The 25,035-nt window shown below is 38.6% G+C and overlaps 1 protein-coding gene across 1 annotated transcript in view; it reads right to left on the bottom strand.

The window, feature by feature from the left end:
* Positions 1-25,035, bottom strand: part of WNT5B (Wnt family member 5B) — a 124,798-nt gene that overhangs the window by 30,275 nt on the left and 69,488 nt on the right. The gene's annotated exons all lie outside the window — the stretch shown is intronic.

Here is a 25,035-nt window from a genome sequence, read left to right as displayed (position 1 = left end):
TTCTAAAACAGCCTTTTCCCAACCACAAAAAGGGCTTGCGGCAATTTTCCCTCACTTTTCCCCGGGGCTACCATCACCTTGCCGATTAAAACAATAGAAACTGGGTTTCATGCTAAATCAAAAATAACAAGTGGCATTGCAGGATACATATTGCTGAGTTAAGAATTCTCACCATTCCTAGGAACCACAGCCAACAAGGAGAGAAAACTATGGTTCCCCAACAATACTGGGAAATGTAGTTTAGCAACATCTGAAGTGCCACCAGTTGCCAATCCCTGTGGTAAATCATGTCTTGCTTAAACAGAATTTAACAGAATAATTGCTTAAACAGAATATACAGAGCCGAGGTGGCGCAGTGGTTAGAGTGAAGTACTGCAGGCTACTTCAGCTGACGGCTAGCTGCAATTCGGCAGTTCAAATCTCACCGGCTCAAAGTTGACTCAGCCTTCCATCCTTCCGAGGTGGGTAAAACTTGGGGGCAAGAGGCTGACTCTGTAAACCGCTTAGAGAGGGCTGTAAAAGCACTATGAACCAGTATATAAGTCTAAGTGCTATTGCTATTGCTAACAAACCATATTGTAGCTTAACATGGCATAGTAGTACAATCACAGATAACATGCCTGTTTTGGAATGGAGTGAGAGTCAACTGGAAACAAGCATAATCCTCGGCTCAACATTGAAATCAACCTCTCTTTAACACACACACACACACACACATCATAGGCTGCTACCTAACCTTGTTTAAAACAGCAGGAGATCCTATTCAGGAGTTGTTCCTGTCGAGCCGAGCCTAGCTTTTATCTGTAAAGCTCACCAACATGATGCCTTCTAGAAAAGTTGCAGCACCAACACCCATAATTCCCAAGTGGGCTGATGGGAAGGAATATAAACCTAGCCTTGGGGATGGGAAAGGAATGAGCAAACCATTATTAAAGGGGAAGAGGTCTCAGAAAAGATTACTACCCAGTTCTGAGAAAGAATAAAGTGGGAAATATCTCCCATTAATTTTGATCGGTATAAGATTGGAGGGGGGAGGGGAGAGAAACTCTGATAGGCTTTCGAGATTCTGATATCCCACTCTACAACATTTCTGGAATCCCGTTGTTCTATTTTTATGAGCTGGTCTACCTCAAAAAGCTGACACCCAATACGTAAGTCAGTGTGGACTAAAAGTCTCTGCACTCCTGCAGAACAGCAGCTTAGGGTTGGATAGCTAAGAAGAATAGATCCAATTCCTGTTCCTCACCTCCCTAGGTGCCCTTCCTGTTCCTCTTAAACCAGACAAGAGACCTAGCCATCATAGAAAGATGTCCACATAGACCAGGATACCCATCTTCCTCAATTGGCCCTCTGTCTATCTGTTTTTTTTTTCTTTTCTCAGCACCGTTTTTTTTCCAGTCGGAGGTCTTCCCAGACCAGCCCTCTGGCCAAGGATCTGTGGAAGTTGACCTGAGCTTTAGCCAGCAGGTTCAAACCTGTTGCCTTCCCCTTTCACCCCCACCCCAACTTTCCCCTTCAGTGATTCTCGGTCTGCAACCCGCATGTTTATCCTCAAGGTATGCAACCTCCTAAACAGCAGCAGCAGTGATCATCAATCACCCAGCTCAGCAGTTCAGAGGCCGCTGAAGCAATTCCTTTTTCAATCTACAGCCTTCTGCTACAGTAAAGCTGTTGTTTGTTTGCACCCGGGCTTTGCTTCCTGGTTGCCTCTGCTGGGCTATACCTGCTGCTCCTGGTGGCCTGCTCCACCTGGCAAGCAGATGTGAAACTTTCCAGCCCCAGAATGTGTCTTGGGACAAAAAATGCCTTGTATGGTCCAGCTTTCCAAAGGAAGGCAAGACAGGCTACCCAGATCCAGCAGGATCCATACATGAAATAAGAAAGCAGCTTCATGTTATTCACATCTTCTATATACTATGGCACTTTCAGGCTCTTCTCTCATTTGTTAGATGGGGTGCTGGAGGAGCTGGGAGGACAGCCATTATATATATAGTCGCCCAGCGAAGGAAGCTGTGCATTGATGGATGATTTTTTCCATGCTGAGCTTGCACAGAAGAGATGGTATAATGTCACTGAAAAAGACTGCAAGTCCTTCCGGGTAAAAAATATGCACATGCTTTTATCTGTTCATAGATGTAGCAGCTGAGATTGGCGGTTATTCAAAGTCTTCAGTTGCATAAGGGAGGCTGGGAGATCTTTCAGTTCACAAGCCATTAAAGTTCATGGAACTGCTTAATACTAGCTTGGCACACCAAACTCCAATTCACAAGTTGAAAGACAACTTCTCCAATTGGGTGTCCTCCAGCGGTACAGATACTACAGTTCCCAGAATTCTCGGCTGTGCTGAACCATGACTTTGGCCATGTTGAAGCCATTGGACTGTGGAAGACTGATCATGGGGAAAATATGTATTCACCCTACTTCTTAACTGCTCAAATCTTGGGACTTTGGGCAATATACAGCTGGGAACAAGCCAGCCAAAGACATAGAAATAGTGAATTAATGAATTAATGATACAAGAAGAATATTCAGGTATAGAGGAGTCCCAGTTACCTATCAGCTGAAATCAAAAGCTCATTGAAAGGTACCACAAAGTTTTCACAAACCTTCTTGAGGACGAGAACATGCCTTCCAAGCCTTTAGGGTAATGCTTTCAGGATATGGGGGCAACCCAGAGAAGATCTGCCACCCTATACAAGTCCCAGAAACCTTGCAATGAGAAGGGACTCTTAGCAGGCCTCCTCAAGATAATTAATCTGTAGTAGTGAAGTTAATTATGCGAGACCATGCCTGATACAATAGTCATCCTGACACAACATCCATCCTGGTTTAAAGGTTGCATTTTTTATTGTTGACTATCTGCTCCCCCACCCCAATCATCCACACCAGGGGTGAAATCCAGCAGGTTCTGACAGGTTCTGGAGAACCGGTAGCGGAAATTTTGAGTAGTTTGGAGAACTGGCAAATGCCACCTCTGGCTGGCCCCAGAGCGGGTTGGGAATGGAGATTTTGCAATATCCTTCTCTCAGGAGTGGGGAGGGAATCAGGATTTTGCAGTATCCTTCCTCTGGAGTAGGGTGGGAATGGAGATTTTGCAGTATCCTTCCCCTGCCATGCCCACCAAGCCACACCATGCCCACAAAGCCACACCCGCAGAACCGATAGTAAAAAAAATTGGATTTCACCACTGATCCACACTTGCCACTCTTTTTCTCCTCCAGAAAAAGTAGATCCTGATCAGACCTGGAATATGGGACCAAGAAAGGTTTCTCCCTACTCCACACCCCATGCTGTTTTCTTGCATGGATTGCGTGTCCAACAGAATTTCTCTGGAAGCTGTTGTTTGAATTCTTGTTTTAAATAGGACTTTCATTCCTACTTGTTTGCCTCCAAAGTCTCAATATTGTTCCTCAAACTTCTACCAGACAAGATAGATTGCATAGCAGTATCCTATTTTGACATCATTTAAAGATTTTGGAGGTGATACCAATGACAACATAGATGAAGTGATAAATGAATTGCACAATAGCTTGTCATCAGGGAGAATATGTTGCTCATTTCTGCCTCCAGCAGAATGTTTTTAGACCCAAAATGAGCTCTATTTGAATCTTGTATTTTTTAAAATTTCAAGCATTGCAGTAACCAAGCGGACGACAATGGAATCTTCCATTCCATATTTTATCTTTTAGATAACATGGATACAGTAGTTATTCCAACAGAAGAGAATTCATGTTGCTCAGGATTCAACTGTGTGGTCTTTTGGTGTTCTCTGAGCTTGTTGTCTTGCCAATGTTTCATTACCCAACTCGGTAGTATAAACCCCACTCCCTTCTAGCACTGATGATGTTATCTAGCTGGGTAATAAAACATCTGTAAGAAAACAACCAAGCTCAGACAGCACCAAGGACACCACAGTAGATATTGGCAGAACTTTTCTGGAGCAAAGGTTTATTATCTTCTTGTTCCTTATTCTGTATCTCTTATTCTGTTTGTTAGGAAAGTGATTTTTCACATACACTGCTCGTGCAAAAGATTGTTCTGTCCTTTCTCTCAGGACACTTATTGTTGTTCCTGCATTTTAATTGGCGTAAATGGTATCCTGCTTTTTAAAATAATGTATCTGATTGAGATTTCCAAAGCATGTCCTTTCAAACACATTCTAAAAAGCAGGACAGTCTCATACTCTAACTAGAGAGAAAAAACTTATGTGAATCTGTATTAGACTTTGCCACTTTATAATATGATGCTACAGGTTTTTTTAACTATTAGCAACAAAGTAATGAATGGAAGATAGTAATGCAAGCTTTACATACGTGTGTGAATGACTATTCTGTTTCCAATTAATTACAATTCAAGTTTTTAAAATCATGACACAGTACAAAGAGTATTCTAATCAAGAGGATGGAGGGTGTAGAATAGTATTTTCTATGCTGGCTGGGGAATTCTGGGACTTGAAGTCCACACATCTTGAACTGCCAAGTTTAAAAACTGCAGCTGGTGCAGAATGTACAGCATCACTGTATTTATGTATGTGCAATTTATATAGGATAAACAAAGATAATTGGGTCTCTGCTCTAAGGTTGCTTATAGAACTGAAGAAGCTTCTTGGATGGGAAGCGAAATGTCTTCAAGGAAAAAACAAAATCCAGTTGCCTTTTGAAAAAGCACCTTTGGGACAACCATGATCTGGATGACTGAGAATCCCCATGGACATCGTTTAAATCATTTTCCCAATGTGGCACCTTTTGAGATTGTAACATGAGATCCTAGCCAATTTAAGCATAAGCAGAAATCCTCGGGGGAAGAGAGGAAAAAACCACAATAAAGAATGTTAATTAATAAATGCTAGCAAATGTTACTATAAACACTTCACTGCAATTGAGATGAAGCCAAAGAATTTTAGCAAAGATTCATAGATCAAGAAAAACAACAACAGATTTGTGTTTTACTAAAATAGCAGGATTTTTAACAACAACAAAAACCAGAATAAAAAAATACTTTTTATATTAAATAGAATAAAAAATTCTTGGAAGCTATGTCAATTGTTCTTGTAATTGTTTAGAATCAGGCACCACAAGCTTCGAAACACAGAAATTACTGTAGCAGGTTACAGTGGTACTTATCCTATTCCGTATTTTCTTTTTCATCAAAGTAATAGGTGACTCAGAATGTGCACAAAAGCTATTAGTAAAATACTAGCACCAGAATTTAACAACCAAGTTAAAATCAGGAAACCATTCTGCCTGTAGTTCAATCTTAGATAAAAGAGAATACAGAATTACAGAGTTGGAAGGGACCTTGGAGGTCTTCTAGTCTAGTCCAACCCACTGCTCAAGCAGGAGAACCTATGCCATTTTGAACAAATAGCACCAGAGGTGGGTTTCAGCAGGTTCTGACCAGTTCTGGAGAACCGGTAGCGGAAATTTTGAGTAGTTTGGAGAACCGGTAGTAAAAATTCTGACTGGCCCCGCCCCCATGTATTCTCTGCCTCCCAAGTCCCAGCTGATCGGGAGGAGATTTTGCACTAACCTTCCCCTGGAGTGGGGTGGGAATGGAGATTTTACAGTATCCTTCCCTTGCCCCGCCCACCAAGCCACACCCACCAAGCAATGCCATGCTCACCAAGCCACACCCACAGAACCGGTAGCAAAAAAAATTTAAACCCACCACTGAATAGCACCCACAACTTCTGGAGGAAAGCCATTCTCATTGTCAGGGCATTTCTCCTTAATTCTAGGTTGGATAAGTTTCCATCTGTTACTTCTTGTCCTGCCCTCACGTTCTTTGGAGAATAGGTTCATTCACACACACACACTCCTCATGCTCTCAAATATTGAAAAATTGCTATCATGTCACCCCTAATCCTTCTCTTTAGATAAGACATACTTACTCAGTTCCTGCAACAATTCATAGGATTTTTAGCCTCCAGTTCCCTAATCATTTGCATTGCTCTTCTCTGCACCCTTATCTAGAGTCTCAACATCTTTTTTTGTATCGCGGTGACTAAAACTGGACACAATATTCCAAGTGTGGCCTTACCAAAATGATACTAACATTTCATGCGACCTTGATAATATCCCTCTGCTGAAAAGTTAGGTGGTGTTTTACTGAGAAATCCCAGTCAATAAAAGTAGTACAACCCGTCCCAAACTTGTAAACTGGGGAGCGCTTGAGGCTAGTCTGGAAACGGCCTTACCTTGATGACAGAAACCCTGGTTAGATGATCTGATTTATGATTCACTTTCTAACAGACACAACTGTGCTTCCTTGCCTAGTGAACTTTAGCCTCTCTTGATCAATCTATACTAATCTAGCCTCCTGCTGACCCTACAGCAGGTCAGGTTGATAAAGCTCTGTGACATTGCTTTGTATGTGGGTCCTCTTTTCAGCTTAAGGTCCTGCCATTAAGTGCCTCCACAATATGCACTTTTATCTTCCTTCCTGGTTCTCAGTTGCTTTTTGGGCTCCTTTTCAAAGTGGTGGCCTTTTGTTCATTGTGATATTTACCCTTGTTGAGTTCTGATTTGGATTTAGCAACATATAATTTTTATTTTTTTGTTTCTTTGGTCCCTTCCCCCAGGAGGCCTGATTGTTAAAAGTCCTTGGGATCAATGTTCACATGTTCTTCATACAAAGAATCATGTCCTGAGCACCATCTGATTCGGCTTTGGTGCCAACTTTGACACCCACTTCCTTTCATCCTCGTTCACTTGTCCATTTGAACCTTTTAGTTCAAATTGGTTTTATAAAAAGTATATAGCACAATTTTTATCCACTTAAAGGTGAGAATTTATTCAATATTTATTTTCATTCTTTTATTAAGCCTTGTTACTGAGCGGCATGGAAGCCTAGAGGTTAAAGTCAGAAAGTCAAAAGAGCCATGGTGGCACAGTGATTATAATGCAGTATTGCAGGCTAATTCTACTGATTGCCAGGAGTTCGATTCTCAACAGCTCAAGGTTGATTTCAGTCTTCCATCCTTCCGAGGTTGGTAAAATGAGGAGCCAGATTGTTGGGGGCGATAGGCTGACTCTGTAAACTGCTTAGAGAGGGCTATAAAGCACTGTGAAGCGGTATATAAGTCTAAGTGTTATTCTTATTGCTATTAAGATGCTTGCCTCACACTCAAGAGGCTGCGAGTTCAATCCTAGCCAGTGGCAGGTGTTTCTCTATCATGGCGCAAAGATAATATATCTGCTGCAAATATATATGGGTGGAAACTAATCAAGGAGAGAAGCAACTTAGAACTAAGGAGAAATTTCCTGATAGTGAGAACAATTAATCAGTGGAACAACTTGCCTCCAGAAGTTGTAAATGCTTCCACACTGAAAGTTTTTATGGAGAGATTGGATAACCATTTGTCTAAAATGGTATAGGGTTTCCTACCCTAAGCAGGGGGTTGGACTAGAAGACCTCCAAGATCCCTTCCAACTCTGTTATTCTATTCTATTCTATTCTATTCTATTCTATTCTATTCTATTCTATTCTATTCTATTCTATTCTATTCTATTATTCTATTCTTGTAAAATATTAGCAGTTGCCTAGGTGGTAAAACAGAATCTTCTGATAGCTTACTTGGTCAATGGGAGAGCACTTTAGATCCACTTTTTTTTTTGAGAACGTTGATTGATGCTGATTTGAGGACACTGATTGTAACCCTTACCATTTTTAATTGAAAGCATGGCAAAAACATGGCCGTGCAATTCAAGAGGACAGACAGGTGCAGCTCAGATGTGTTACAGTACATGTTCCATGGCCATGCATTGTATGAATATACTGGGAGGATTTGGAGGGAGCGGGATTATAAGCACCCTTTGAGGTTTGGTAGAATCTGACTCTTCTATTTCTTGGACTTTAGTATATTGGATAATGGGATCTTGCTCCAAAAGTGTAACGTTGTCTTTGAGAATTTATTTTTCATAAGCATAAGTAATTTAATAATGCTTGGTGAATAAATTTTCATTTGATGATAATACCCATATTCATAACTGTAACTTCATGTTCAATAAAACTAACCTGAACTCCCATGATGTGCATCCTATGAGTATATCAACATTCAGCAGACATACATAAATTACACTCTAAGTTATTTCTTAAAACTGATGTTTTAGTATGAAACCTTAATTGGGTAATTAGTAGAATAAACTGCTTAAATTAGTTTCTACACTGATGACTTCTATTTTCAAAATACGGGTCCAAGAGATGTATGGTTCCAGCTTTAATTCAACAAAGACTTTAAAAAAAAGAATGAAATATCACCTAAAATGACACATTAAGCCTTGAACAGATTTCACTAAACTATTTTATTTAACTCTCAAACCCGGAAAGAAAAAAAAGTGCAAAGATTTCAACCTTGTCCCCAAATGTAGCATCATCGCAACAGTCCTATATCTTTCATGAATTTAAATTCTTCCTTAGCATAATTAGAGAACTCATCCATTATGGTCTGGAAACTGTGGTTTACATTATAATGTGGTATGGGAAAAACTATTTTTGGATTGTATGACGAAGTAGTTAAAACAATCCAATAGTTAGCATTAACAACACTAGCTAGCATAAGCAGTGGAATTCAATCTCTCTATTTGGGTGTCTAGGATTAAAATCTTAGGCACACAGCAGCTTCTTTGAAAAAGCTTGAATGCACCTTCTCCTAGCCTTTCTACTGACAGTTGCATTTTCATAATAGTCTTCCCCAGTTATCTCAGGTCCTTGTTATTGCCTGGGATTCCCGTAAACCACAGTTGTTTTGCAACAGTTCATCGGATAAACAATTTTTGAGTTCACCCCTCAAGCCACAAACCATAGCTGATAGCCTACAAAGGTTGTTTGCTTATAACATACCAAGCCACAAATAAATCAACCATATTATGGCAAAGGGCAATTGGCAAAACAGCTACGGTAGTGTCACTTTTTCAGGCTTCCTGAAGCTATCAAAAATGTCACTACTTTCATCTCAAGATCTCCAGCATTTTTTTATACTATACAGAGCGAATTCCAGAAAGCAGTATGATCAGTTATGAGATCTGTGTGGGGTAAAGGTAAATGATCCCCTCACACATATGTGCTAGTCTTTCTCAACTCTAGAGGGTGATGTTCATTTCTGTTTCAAAGCCGAAGAGCCAGCGCTGTCCAAAGACTTCTCCGTGGTCATGTGGCCGGCATGACTAAACGCCAAAGGTGCACAGAAGGCTGTTACCTTCCCACCAAAGGTGGTCCCTATTTTTCTACTTGCATTTTTTATATGCTTTCAAACTGCTAAGTTGGCAGAAGCTTGGACAAGTAACGGGAAATTACCCCCGTTATGTGGGGTAGTGTGGGTTAGATCAGTTTAAAAAAAAAAACAGCAGAGAAAAAGATGCGTGTGAATTAATTCGATGGGAAAGGAAAAATCTGAGAGAAGTAGCCAGCAACGTCAGATGTCCTGGGGCTAGAGAAGATGAGCTGCAGAAAACAGCCATAAAAATACCTACCGCTTATATAAGGTCTTGCATACATGAGCGAACAATACTTTATAAACGATGAGCAAAGAGTGCATTAAAAAAATGAAACATAAAAGTTAAGAATTCAGGGCAAGTTGCGTAAAATGTCTCAAAGGCCACCATGGGTGGTGGGAGAAAACTCTGGATCAGTTATGTCATAGGACTTTGAACACCCTCAGAAATAATACAACAGCATTTTCTAACTTACTGTTTTCCAGATGTATGGAAATTGCAACTCCCAGATTTCCCAGGCTACACTCACTGGAAAATGTGGGTATTGTGATCTTAAACACATTTAAAGGACACTGGATTGGAGATGGCTGGCATCAGGACACTCGGGCAAAACTTCATGAAGTTCAGAGTTAGGTCAATTTCTCCTGAACTGCAATAGCAATGAACGTGATTTTAATCTCTCTAAATCAGGGGTCCCGAAACTTGGCAGCTTTAAGACTTGTTGAAGTCCACAAGTCTTAAAGCTATCAAGTTTGAAGACCTTTGCTCTAAATCATAAATTAAGGATTATAAAGCATAATGATTGGATTGGGACAGGATGGTAAATCTACCACAGATATCACTTCCTGTAATTTATTAACCTAACCACTGGGTTCACACATACTGTATTAACATTGAGCTATGTTTTATCTGTTGAGTTGCAATTGGCTGCATTCATACAACAGGTTACACTATAACCCATGGCTATCAAACCACAATGGCTGGAGTCATACAATGGACTGAGTTATAATCCGGTTTGATTCATCTTGGCTTAGTGTGTTGTTTGACTCTACGCAACTGTAGCTTAGTCAACAAACCATAAATAAAAGCAAGCAGTTATGGCCTTAGACAGCACACCATAGTTAAACCATAACTTAGTGCTGGGTTCACTAATGGCTTCTTTAACATTATTTGTTTAACAGAATATATTTGGCTAGGATTAACTATTTCTCCAAGCCAGAAACCATAATTTATTAAGTTGTAACAGATGGAAGTCTAAGAACATACTACCTAAAAAAACAGTTAAATCACAGAAACTCTGCATGTTCTTTGATCCAGGTTGTTGAGCCATAGAAACATTCGGTCTTGCACAAACACCAGCTATTCCACCATGTCAGCCACATTCACTAAATAAAGGCTTACAGGCAATGTGGCGTTTTGGACACCTTCTTGGCATCCATCTGCTCAACTTTTCCCACACCTGAAAACCAGAGAGCCAGGTTTTCCAACAAAAGATTTTCATAAATGGTTGAAACATTTTGAAGAGTTAGAGAATTTGTGTTACCACTAAAAGCTGCTTCCTCTGTGCAATATATCCCTGGCTTATCAATATAGGCAGTCCTTGACTTACAACTGCAGTTGAGCCCAACATTTCTGATGCTAAACAAGACGTTTGTTAACCAAATTTTGCTCCATTTTACCATCTTTCTCGCCACGGTTGTTCAGTGAATCACTGCAATTGTGAACTTATTAAGACGGTTGTTAAGGGAATCTGGCTTCTCCATTGACTTTGCTTGTCAGAAGGTTGCAAAAGGGGATGACATGATCCCGGAACACTGCAACCGTCATAAATATGAGTCAGTTGCCAAGCATCTGAATTTTGATCACATAACCACAAGGCATTCGAAATGATCCAACAGATTCGTATATTTTAAAGCAGGTAACAAACAAATCAATTAAAACCAAACAATTATTTCTCTATTACAGGTCTCCACAAGAGCTCCCAGTTACTGGACTATTGACATCAGTGAACTAAAAAATCTTTCCTCTTATATCTTCTACTGAGGTAAAATGTAGCAAGAAGAAAGGGGGAGAGATATTCTACTGAAAATTTTGCCCCCTGGGCCTAGTTCTGTTATCAGACAGGGATGCTATCTTTGTTTATTCCCTACTGTTATTCATACCATTATGGATAATGACGCATGTCCCCAAGTAGAAAATTGCATTACTGCTGAATCATTTAGAATTAACCTCGAAATATATTTCAGTGTGATCTTTACCATTCTTGCCATCTTAAAGATCCTTCTAGACAGCCTTCCCCAACCTGGCACTCTCTAGATGTAGTGTATTACAATTACCATCAGTCCCAGCCAACATAACATACATACATATATACATACTGTACACATACATACATACATCAAGAAGAGGGCCGTGAAAATATTTGCAGATCCCTCGCATCCTGGACATAAACTGTTTCAACTCCTACCCTCAAAACGACGCTATAGAGCACTGCACACCAGAACAACTAGACACAAGAACAGTTTTTTCCCGAAGGCCATCACTCTGCTAAACAAATAATTCCCTCAACACTGTCAGACTATTTACTGAATCTGCAGTAATTAATTTAATTTAATTAATTTAATTAATCGTTTCATAGTTCCCATCACCAATCTCTTTCCACTTATGACTGTATGACTATAACTTGTTGCTGGCAATCCTTATGATTTATATTGATATATTATCATCAATTGTGTTGTAAATGTTGTACCTTGATGAACGTATCTTTTCTTTTATGTACACTGAGAGCATATGCACCAAGACAAATTCCTTGTGTGTCCAATCACACTTGGCCAATAAAATTCTATTCTATTCTATTCTATTCTATTCTATGTATGCACATATGTAAGCAGTAGCTGCAAAAAATTCCGATTGATGAAATAGGAACAGTATGGAAAGCATGACTTACTATGTTAGAATGGCAAAAAGTACAACAAATGTAGTGGGTCTTGAATGCAGTTCACAGAGACAGTAATTTCTAAAATATTAATTTTACTGAAGTAATGTTAGCCATTTTCTTATATTCCTGGCATCCTTCTGTAATCCTAGAAGTCATGAGGTTTAAAAGGCAACCTGACCAATGTGTTAAAAGAGGCATACACTAGCCCAATACCTTGAATGAGAAGTCATTAGAAGCAATGAATAAGAATAGCATTACAACAAATATTTTAAGAAATGCCTAATCAGCAAGATCAAATCAGTGGTGGGTTGCTACTGGTTCACCCCGGTTCAGGCGAACCGGTAGCGGCAGCAGGAAGCTCCGCCCACCCGCCAGGATGCTTCTGCGCATGCGTACAAACCGGTAGCGGCAGGATTGGAACCCAACCCTGGATCAAATGGTATAACTTAACTTTCTATTGTGTCATTTGAAGCCCGAGATTGAATGGCCTCACAAGTCTCTCTCTGCATGTAGAAAAGAGCAGTTCAGCGTGAAAAGTGTATTATAGCTTTCTCCAAGAGGTGCTGTATTCCTTATGAATACATGGAAAGCCAAAGTTCAACTAATACATTAAACTCTTTAGTTAAACATAATAATTTTGCAATATGAATAGATAGATAATAAACAGATAATTATGTAAACTGACCCTGAACCAAATGGTGGAAATAGATGAAGGTTGGAGATAGATAATAGATAGATAGATAGATAGATAGATAGATAGATAGATAGATAGATAGATAGATAGATAGATAGATAGATATAGTTCTCTGTTGATGGCTACCAGATCTGTGCTGCATTGCTCAATAATTTCCTTGATTTTCTCAAAAATTACTAAAGTAATAAAAAGTTAAAAATATAATTTAAATAATTCAAACAAGTTATGTATAAAAAAAGAACAAATAATAATATGTGTAAAAATCATGGTTGGGGAAAAATATGGCATACAACAGAATTATCCTATTTTATGAAATAAGAACAGTACTTACATTTTGTACTTTATTACTAGAACAAATTGAATGTAGGGCCATACAGAATCATATTGCCTGATCTTTCCAGTAGACAAGAGGCTGAGAGTTGATAAATTTCATTACCATTAGCGTCTGATTCAGCCAATATCAATATCAATATCAGCCAATACAGTATCTCTGTACTGCTATCTTATGGTTGATCAAATTCTTGCAACTTTATATGGATTATCTGAATAGGATTACAGTCAGCATGGTTCAAGCACAACATAGAAGCTAGACTGTGCAAAAGAAAAAACCTCTACTTTGCATATTTTCAACTTTATTTTCCCCCTCCCACATAATCATAAGGATTCCCGTCAAATTCAGTTTTTCTTTATACGAGAAGTGATTTGCCACTGCATTTGAATCAAGGATTTTAGATTAAAATAATCTTTGGTCAGTTTTAAAAGAAAATTTCAGGCCTGAGATGTTTTGCTAGTTTAACGAACCAAATATTGCTTTAAACCACAATGACTATTTTCACATGTTGGGGTCAAGGCATAATGGATTCTTTTGATTTCAACTTAGTGCAATAAGTGAATAAGGCCCTTATAAATAGTTTAACAAACTGAGGGATCCTTCATGTGATGCTCAGGACTATAAATTTAACAGAAAATCTCTTCCTAGTTGTGTTGGATAAAATGGGCTTGACTAAAATCAAGATTTAGCACAGCAGCGACAAACAGTTAGTTTAAACCAGGAAATAAATGCTTCTGCAAGTGAAGGAAACAGGTAAGTGGGATGCTTAATTCAGAAGCTCAAGCTTCTGTATCTTTCCCATCAACTGTGATTTAGTACGATGCCTAAACAAAACCAGATTGTGCTGCAACTGTCAATTCCATACTGCAGAACCCAGTCAAAGAAGCAAGAATCACGGATTTCAAGGAGTGTCAATGAAAAAAAAATGGAATTAAAGTAACCACCTCCAGCCCTGTGTTGTTAATGGATTCATTAAGGTGGAATTTCTCTGGTTTGAATCTCTTCTTCCTAGACCTTTTTTTTGCAGCTTGGACTGAATGGTTGTTTATGCAAAAAGCAACCAATGAACCCCTCTCCCATTGCTGATTGTTTATATTAAGGAGTTCATCCCATTTTTTCCCCCTCGGCTTTCTCACAATTCTTCTGTACATTCGTTGAATGGGAAGATACCAGGATGCTTGGAAACAGATGTACCAGGAAAAAAAGCAGACCTAGCGTTCCTAGGTTGCCCTTGGCAGGGAGGAGGGTTGACGCTGGGCTGTAATAATATGCAGATACAGTGAGTTGCTGCAGAACGATTTAAAAGACTGTTTCTCAACCTTGGCAGCTTTAAGATGTGTGGGCTTCAGCTCCCAGAATTCCCCAACCAGCATACTGCTGGGAAATTCTGGAACTTGAAGCCCACACATCTTAAAAGTTGCCAAGTTTTGAAAGACACTGATTTAAACCATATTGACAAAAGGCAAGGCTAATACAATTTTTAAAAATGAATAAATCAATTCCAGCTGGGAAAACTGATTGATTTTCAATATAGGGTTAGCGCTTCATCTCCAAGACAAAATCTCATTTCTCCTTATTGTAATTTTTCTTAGGTAGGGCCATAGAAAGTACCTCAAGAGTATTATAGAGAGTAAGTAGATATAAAAACTATTTCCAAACAACCTATTCAACACCATCCCACTAATACCAACAGTTGATTTCTAACAGTGAATCTAAATGAAATATATATCTTGTTACCTCATCATGGCCACACAAATAGTATAATATAGAGTATGAGTGAAAACACTGTTTAGTCCATTTGAATTACATGTAAAATAATCCATTCTCTCAAGTAACTAATAAATAAAAGTTCAACTCCTTTGAAGATTAGTGTAGTTTGGATTGGGGTTAAAATGTAAATTATAAACTTTTTAAATAGCAACTTTATCTTTTGGAAAGTTTTCAAAGTAGCTAAACTGGAATGTGTGTGGTCATATTTGGGAGCTTGGCTCTTGAAAGGTTGAAAACTGTGTATTTGTGATAAATGCAATTTGACATTTAAGATCTTCAGACTCCACAGGGCTGTTGCTACCCAGATTTGTGTGCTGTAAATATTATTATTAAATGAAGTCATGCTCTAAAAAGGGGGCCAGGGATAAAATGTTTGTATGCAAGATTCAATATTAAAAACAACTACAGCTCTCATAGCTGGGGTTTGGAAAAAAATTCCCCAAATTACAAGATCTGAATATTCACATATTTTCATGTAACTTCAGTGAAGATGTGTCTACTAAACCTCTGTTCAGGGAAGGAGGAATCTTAAAACAGTTGTGTTCATGCAGTGTGATAATCCATTCATTGTGTCTACAAGCCGTAGTGATTAATCCCACAACATTCAAAGGAGTAGGAAATATCACACAAATGGGCAGGACCATTTGGAATAAATTTTTGTCTTTTTAAATTTTGTGATATTTTTATTTTAGGATTAAAACTGCAGTTTTTCTTGCAAGAAACTGTCTGGTCAATTTTTAGCCATCATGTTGGTTTTATGAAAAGTATATACACTAGCACAATTTTTATCCATTTAAAGGTGAGAATTTATTCAATATTTATTTTCATTCTTTTATTAAGCCTTGTTACTGAGCAAGAAACTGTCTGGTCAGTTTTTAGCCATCATGTTCAAAGGGAAGTCTCCAAAGACTACGGAAAGGCGATTTGGAGTTTACATACAGCCCTGGAGCTATGTAGTTGCTCTTCGGTTTAAATGTTTTTGGTTTGTTTGATTCTGGCATAGTCAATATGGCTTGTTAGATGTTTAGAACCCAACCGAAACCCAGAGTTAATATTAGAACAAAACTGGCCTTTGAAAGAAATCTACAAGTCCAATATTTGTTGACTAGAAATATAATTAGGGCAAGATGCAGCAAAAGCTTAAATTATATTCCTCATAGAAATAAACTGAAAATCATAACTAACACAGACAACTTTTCAAAAACATGATCCCATAGTGTGTAGTACACTACTGTGCAAGACATAGCAAAGAGAAAAAAGTTATAAAATCATATAAACTGAACTCATGCATTATGGCAAGCCATGTTTCAACCATGGTTTATTAAATAGCCCATCTTCCTATACCCAGTCAAAAACTATGATTCACAAACCACAGAGGTTTATTTCATAGAACTTAATACTCCAAAATGAAGACAACCAACTCACTGAGTTGTCAGGAAGCAAGCAAACAAATGGAGGAAAGACATAAGCAAAATTACCTGGATTTTGGTAGCTAAGATCATCGGGGAAAGAGCCACAAACTAACTCCTTTTGAGGGCCTGTGGATCAGCTGTGTGGAGTGAAAACGTCACCTCCTGAATTACTACTAATTGCAAGAGATACATCTTAAGAGTTGTTGATTTCTTATTATGGGTTTCAGAGTTATTGCTTTCTGCTGAGTAAACCCAGGCTAATGCAGAAACCAAAGGAATATAAGGCAGCTAGTGTCCAAGGCACAAATTAACAAGAGATTTGACACAGAAATTCAAGGAGAGCAAAAGTCAACATAGTGTACTTGACTGTTCTCAGAGGCTAGGGAAGGAACAAATAACAAAAGTTTGATAGCACTGGTGTCATATAGGCAGATGAATGAACAGGATGTGCAGTGCTTGTAGCATCTTCTTGCCTGGGAAAAAATTAATATATTTGTTGTTATTAGTTGCAAAGTAGTGTCCAACCCATCGCAACCCCATAGACAACTTTCCTCCAGGCCTTCCTGTCCTCCACCATCCCCTGGAGATCATTTAAGCTCATGCCTACTGCTTCAATGACTCCATCCAGCCACCTCATTCTCTGTCGTCCCCTTCTTCTTTTGCCCTCAATCTTTCCCAGCATTAGGCTCTTCTCCAGGGAGTCCTTCCTTCTCATTAGGTGGCCAAAGTATTTGAGTTTCATCTTCAGGATCTGGCCTTCTAAAGAGCAGTCAGGGTTGATCTCCTCTAGGACTGACCAGTTTGATCGCCTTGCAGTCCAAGGGACTCGCAGAAGTCTTCTCCAGCACCAGAGTTCAAAGGCCTCAATTCTTTGACGCTCAGCCTTCCTTATGGTCCAACTTTCACCATAACAAACATATTTGTAGGAACTGAAAATCTGCAATGATGTTCAGAGAAAAAGAGGGCTGCAGCAGCAAGCAGCCATGTTTAAACTCCTAAGATACATTAAAAATTTATCAGATTGAAACAAAACAAATGCTACTGCAGGAACTGAGAGAGAAAGCTCATTATGAGGAAAAAGAAACAAAGGAGTAAGCCCAATGATCAACACTTGCATCCAAAGGTAAGAAACACAGAATGTATTTTGTACCTCACAAATTTAAAAGCAGCTGCGGGGTCCTTGCAAAACTGATAAGCTACGAGTTTTCTGGGAAAGAAAGAGATATTGTTGAAGAGGAGACAAGATCTCTGAGGGTCAAAAGGCGAGAAAAAAAGTCATGGAAACTCACTATCAAAATGACTATAAAGAAATCTATACCAGTCTAGGGGTGGGCGGCTGGGGGTTCACACGGGTTTGGGAGAACCTCTAGCTAAGATTCTGTGCAGTTCCGAGAACCCCGAAATCCCATTCCTGGCTGGCCCACCCCTCTCCTCCCAGGAGTCCCCACCCCGTTTTGGATGCAGGTAAGTGCAGGGCGTGCGCAAAGGCTCGGGGAGGGTGAAAAACGGGCCTACTGGAGGTTTGAGGCCATTTTCGCCCTCCCGGAGGCTCAAGAAAAGCCTCCAGAGTCTGGGGAGGGCAAAAATGCCCCCCTGTGGTGCAGGAGGTCGACTAGGCTACGCCCACCATGGCCACGCCCACCCAGCAACTGGGCGGAGAACCCTTGCTAAAATTTTTGAAGCCTACCCTGTACTGGTCCATCAGCTAGGGATGGCAGATAGATCAGGAATGTGAAAGAATGACTTCCTACATCTTTCAGTTATTCTAATGCTAATCAACTGAGGAAAAACGAGACTGTCATGAGCACTTTTATGCACTCTGCACACTGAAAACCTAGAAAGTAACCTGAAAGTTCAATTGGTGTTTTCAGCTGTCTTTTGAGTTCATGGAAGAGGATTGGAAAGATAAGGAATACTGGAGGTGAATGGCTACCTGGACCACCATCTGCATTATCTGAATGACAGACAGCTGGCGAAGTGTGGGTTGCACTACAGTATATAACAAAAAAAATGTCTGACTTCATATTATTATGAAAAAGTAAAAAGTTGAGGGTAGATGTTCATGCCTTATTTTACTGCACCAAAGGAGTTGGAAGTCAAATGCCTTTTTTTTTCTCCCCCCCCCCCCCGCTTTCCCTCATTATCTAATTCCCTTTTTCCTTCCCTAATTTCTCTAATATTTACTTCTGTACTCTCTTTGTATGTCATATTATAAATTAATAAAAACTGTAAATTCGGAAAAAAATATTTGACTGAAGGACAAACTTCTTAAACAGAATCCAGAGGAATTTGAAGCCAAAATTGTAAAGACCTCAGTTAAAATGTATTCAGGTAAAGGTTCCCCTCGCACATATGTGCTAGTCATTCCCGACTCTAGGGGGCAGTGCTCATCTTCGTTTCAAAGCCGAAGAGCCAGCGCTGTCCGAAGACGTCTCCGTGGTCATGTGGCTGGCATGACTGTTATGACTGTTCCCTTCGCACGGAACACTGTTACTTCCCACCAAAGGTGGTCCCTATTTTTCTACTTGCAAGTTTGCTTTTGGCTAGGCTGGCAGAAGCTGGGACAAGTAATGGGAGCTCAACTCGTTACGCGGCACTAGGGATTCAAACCGCTGAACTGCCGACCTTTTGTTCGACAAAAGGACCATGTCCCTTGGGTCCTTTATATTAATATTTTATTAATGAGCTTAGTAACATATTCGAGGGAATAAAGGGAATAATTTGGAGATAACAGAGTTAATAATCAAAAAGAACAATAAGTTTCAAAACTGCCTTGAAGAGAAGTAAACTGAAAACAACAGAAAGAATTGCAATAGAGGCAAACACAAAGTTCTTAGATCAGAAAGCAAAATCAAAAGTAGGGATATCAAAATAAAAAATGGCTTCTGCTACAGACACATGACTTCATATGATGCAGAAGTCTTAATAATGATATTTGTGGGGGGGGGAAATGTTTGAACAACAACTGTCTTCAAAGGGAGCATGCATTGTGTGATTTGACTGTAAAAAAGACAAATGCAATTTTGGGTGGGATCAACAAAAATATTGTTTCCAGGTCCTAAGAAATAATCGTTGCACTTTATTTTGCTTTGGTTGGACTTGAATGCTGTATCCAGTTTTGGCCGCCACACTTTGAGGATTCAGAAAAACTGGAACTGGTTCAGAGAATGTCTGTGAAGATGATCAAGTGACTAGACAACAAGTTCAATTTAGACTTGAGAAGAGAAGGCTGAGATAGGGTATGACAGCATTCTTCAAGTGGCTGAAAATATGTTACATGGAACAAGGACAACAGGTCATGGAACACTGGATTTAACTTAAAGGACGGAATATTCTGACTAAATGTCAAAAAAACCCAAAACCAAACGAACCAAGAACAACAATTTGATAGCAGGGCCACATACCTGTGGAAACAGGTGCTTCTGTACTAGAAGCCTTCACACAAATTTAGACATTTAGGTGAACTTGCTTTGCTTTTTTTCCACTGAACAAAGATATGGACTTGGTAGCCCTTTCGCTTCTATGATTTTGTGACTTGTGTGATATGTGAAGCCGATCAATGATTGGTGAATACGAAGAAGGACATATGGATCTCTACAAAGATGTTTGATGTCCAAGATCTCAAAGAGCAAGCTATAACACAGTGGTACCTATTTAAGCCTATCAAAAATCCTATCAGAACTAAAGAGATGGGGGCATTTGCAAAGGTCATGCTGAGCAAGGCAGTCAAAATGAACATCTCCTTGATAAATTACCCTCTTAATGTATATTTCGATTGCCCCATCTGTCTTAATGACTTTCTGGAAGCTCAGAAAAATTGCAAACAGCTGCTATTTGGATAAAGCAGAATTCTGTTGCAGAGAATTTTTTCCTTATTCTTATCAAACATATGCCAAGCAGAGGACAAAAATATATTAATTCATGTACTAGAACTTGACTTCTAAGTCACTATATATAAATACATTTTATCTTATTTATGTATTTATTGTTAATTAACAGCAATATTTATGGATGCCAAATTTTAATCAAAAAGGGGCAAATAGGGGTGATTTCTAAGTATTTTTCTACAAGCCTACTTTCTGATAAAAATTCCCCAACCCCAAAAAGATTTTGAACACGAAAAGACTCAAACAGCAAAGAATGGGCAGGTGAATTCATACATTATGCTAGTTCCTGGCTTGGGTAAACATGCTTTATTCAGGAACCACGATTTGTGAACTCTACAATCAAAATCATTAAGACATAAATTGGTTTACACATCACATATGCACACATTTTGCTCAAAACCGTCAATTTTTTTTTAATACAGCAAGTTTTCATTGAAAAAATAAATACTGATAGGAAAAAATACACTAACCCACAAAGAACATGCAATGATCTGTCTGCTGGTCATGCAGTTTGCGCTTGGTGTCCTCGGCTTCTAAAAAAACAAAATTCCTTTACTTGGAGCCAATGCTGCTGACTGAGGAAGTGAAATTCACTGGGTTCATCTAACATGCTAAACAATAAACCAGAATGCCTGCATTTAAAAAAAAAAACCCACACAAAAGTTAAACTAAGTAAGCCACATTATGGCTAGGCATGTTGTATAAAACAACCATTCACACAGCGGTCAACTTTTATAAACAGTTCCTTCGTATTACAAAAATTACATCTACAACTTATGGATCAACCTTAGCCACAGGAAATGTGGTAAAATCCTGTCCTCTGGCTTCAAAAAATGCTGTTAAGTAGCTTGCCAAGTGCTTACATTTGCACCAAGTAATCACTTGGCAGATGGCTGTGTCTTGAAAGACCTTGCTCAAATTAGCTTTCACTGAATTAAGGATACTGGGCACCAATGAAGGACATATCATTACAATATGAGCTCTCTTCATGTTGAAAAGATACCAACAGAGGATTTTTTTTTTAAAAAAAAGGCTATTTGAAGACACTTTAAAGAATCTTAATATGAGTCCACTTACTCTCAGCAAGGAAGCTTATCAGTTGGACATGAAAAAAAATCTTAAAAGAGTATGGCAGGAAATGCATACACATCATTTATGAGGAAGTAACATTTCTGGATGGCCTTTCTTCAGCCTCACTTATTTAATTTCCTTGATCGTTTGCCAGTTATGAGTAATGTTACTGCAATGTCAATCCTAGTGTAAAGATAGCCCGCCACTACCTTTTTTGTACTAAACAGTAGAGTTAGGATGCAAGCAAATGGATCAGATCCCTCTAAAGCATGTTTTAAACCCTCATTCTGTAAACCATCTTGTCTACCCTCCTAACATTGATAGCGCTACTTTAAACCCAAGTGTTAAAATCGCAGCCCAACAGCCTGCTAGCGTTTAAATCAGTTTAATCCTACTGATTTCATATCAACACCACTAACATGCAATTGGCATAATTTAGAAAGATCCCTTTTCTTAAAAAAAAAAGAGTTGTTAGTGTACTCGTTTAACCATAATGAGAATCAATGTGATTAGCTATGATGGTGGTCCAATTCTTCTGAAGAATAGAGAAAGGAAGAAGGTAGGACAAGAAGCCATGGGTGGAAGTTTGACAGAGGGAGATCCAACCTGGAAATAAGGAGGAATTTCCTGACAATGAGAATATGACTGATCAATGGAATAGCTTGCCTTAAACAGTTGTGGGTGCATCATCGGTAGAGGTTATCAAGAAAATATTTAACAGCCATTTCTCCAGATTTTTATAAGACTCTTGCCTTGGGTAAGGGATTGGACTAGGTAGAACACCTGAAAGGTCCCTTCCAGCCTTATTTACAAACAGGAAGATTTACTAAAATGAATATACTAGAGAGGATTGCTTAATACACTTAAGAGTTAAATCTCTCAAACAAGTTGAATATTGAATTCCTTCCCAAGAAAGAAATGAGTGGAAAGATTCACTAAAATCAATTATGCAAAATTTTTGTGTGGATTTCATCTATTTTTTGAGGCCTTCTTGTTCAAAGACCAAACTTCACTAACCAATTTTCACAGGGCTTTTTCATTCAATAGCTAATATATAAAACACCTCATTAAGTATGATTCCAAAAAGATTTTTGATTTATTCATGCTGCTTGTTATATGAAGACACAACAAACTACAGTTTACAAAGTATAATGGCTGAATCCACAAAAAGCCATAAGTCAAACCCAAAGAAAGAACAGTATGGTTTAACCAATAAGTGATTTCAGCTTGTAAAACCTAATCACTGCCTACATTACAGTCTGGTTTTTGACAAACTGGGAGAATTGGAGATAATTTCTCTCATATGTTTCTTATGATACAGAAACAAAAATTGATCTGTACATATAGATTATGTTCACACAAATGCTTAGCTGTATCATTTAAAAATATAGCACATGTATTTGTACAACATGCTGTTGTAAATCATCCAGTGTCAGTGGTAATGTAGAAATTAAATAAATACATCTGTGTGTATGTGTGTGTGTATACACACATACATGTATACATGTATATGTATATCTATCATCAATCTATCTATCTAGTATGTGTATGTAGATATTGATACCATGAGATTCAAGGATTAAGCAAATGCATTGTTTTTCTCCTTCATTATATAGTTATAAGTCTTGATACATATTATTTCAGTGTAATACATAATATAAAAATTTCTATGAATATTAATTATGATTTGGGATGTCAATATTTCAAGCGTAAATTATTTAGCTTCTTATACAAATTAAGCTTAACTTTACAGAAAGGCAAAAAACCCACTTCAGCTTATATTACATGATATATGGTTTCAATCTTAAACTAATTATTTAGTATTAAAATATTTACAGTATACTATAATTTATACACCTACAGCCATACAAAGAGTGTTGATGAAAAGGAAAGAGGATAACCAAAGCATGTTTAATAAAAGTTAAAATATCAGAAAATTAAAAAAGGAAATAGTCGGCATATGCATTATTTTAGAGAAAGATAAAGAAGGCATAAGTTCTAGTATGCAGTTGTGTAGAAACTAATAAAACTCTTCAAAAGTACTAGGACTTCTGAGTTGTCCTTGGTGCCTGGATTCATGCATCACTGATTGAACCATAATATGGATTGTTTGGTTTAAGTCTGTTGCATGAACAAAACTCTTGTTTATGAATCATTGCTTCCATATCAGAAGATATGGAGAGAGCTGCCCCATAGAATTGCCAAGAGTCAGAAACAACATAATTATCATCACTTACAGCGTAGTGCTTATTCAGTAAACTATGGTTTAGGAAAAATATTGTGTTAAATAGCTTAATGATGTTTCTCTATACTGTATTCCATAGCTGCAAAAATGTATTATTTGGGTTGTGTAATGTCAGGCAATGGCATTTAATAAAGAACAGTAAACATGGTGGGAATCGTTTGTGGATCAGAACAAGGATATTTTGGAGATGGAAGTAGCAAGCTGTTTGGTTGGGCTCTATTTTCCTTGGAAAATATTTTCCTTGAGAGAATGAAATGATATAGTTTGTTATAGCAATAGCACTTAGACTTATATACTGCTCTATAGGGCTTTACAGCACTCTCTGAGCAGTTTACAATGTCAACATATTGTCCCCAACAATCTGGGTCCTCATTTTACCGACCTTGGAAGGATGGAAGACTGAGTCAACTTTGAGCCTGTCAGGATCTAATTCCAGATTACTGAGCAGAGTTAGTCTGCAATACTGCAATCTAACCACAGCGCCATCAGGCTTATAGCTTCCTAATACATTTTCTAATACTTTATCAGAGAGTAGCAGGAGAAAACAATTCCTGTGCCATCCCTTTTTTCCCCGTGAAACGATAGGGGACAGCTAGCATTACCATTTTGCTTTCATTATCACCTAACGGAGGCATATATCTGAAATTGTTTTAGCAACGGATCTTTGTCCAATTTCAGCTACCAAGGAGAGTAATATGAAAAATGAAGGGCAGTCAGTCAAACTTTCACGCATAGGGGGCAGGACAATAACAGCTTCATTCACTACCATACCCCAAATAAATGGGTTTGACAACCCATTTTAATTTGGTGCACTCATCTGCTGCGAAGCCTTCTCAGGCTGACTGAAATGTACAGGAGTTTGGTTCTAGAGCAGGGGTCTCCAACCGTGGCAACTTTAAGCCTGGCGGACTTCAACTCCCAGAATTCAGAAATCAGGCTTAAAGTTGCTACGGTTGGAGACCCCTGTTCTAGAGTGCGATTTCTCAACTTGTGGCAACTTTTAAGGTATTTGGACTTCGTCTCCCAGAATTCCCCAGCCAATTGCCCAGAAACACTGAATTAATGTAGATAGAAAATCAATAATCAGGACAGTCCCTCCCAACAGAATCCCCTGGAAATGTATTGGACTCCATCTCCCCCTGTAGCCAATTGGTGCAGCCAGTCCCAAAGCCAATTCATTTTCAAAAACAAACCTTGTACCCAACAGCCATCCATCCATCCATCCACATTGCATTTGCTTGCATCCGCCCTGCTTTTCTTTTTCTTTCTTTCTTTCTTTTTTCTTTTTGCATTTTAATTTCTAACCCATTCTCCCTCCATTTTCGAAAACCCCCACATTTGGGTTTATTTCATGAAAAACGCAACCCATTGCTCCTGGCTGTTTCTTTTCAGCTGCTTTTGCAAAGTTTTTTTGTCCATTTCAAAGGGAATACTTTTTTTTTTTTACTCTGCTTTTCAAACTTGGCAACTTTTAA

Source organism: Ahaetulla prasina, chromosome 7 (assembly GCF_028640845.1).
Source record: "Ahaetulla prasina isolate Xishuangbanna chromosome 7, ASM2864084v1, whole genome shotgun sequence".
Taxonomy (NCBI): Eukaryota; Metazoa; Chordata; class Lepidosauria; order Squamata; family Colubridae; genus Ahaetulla; species Ahaetulla prasina.
This window is presented reverse-complemented; position numbering and strand designations above follow the sequence as displayed.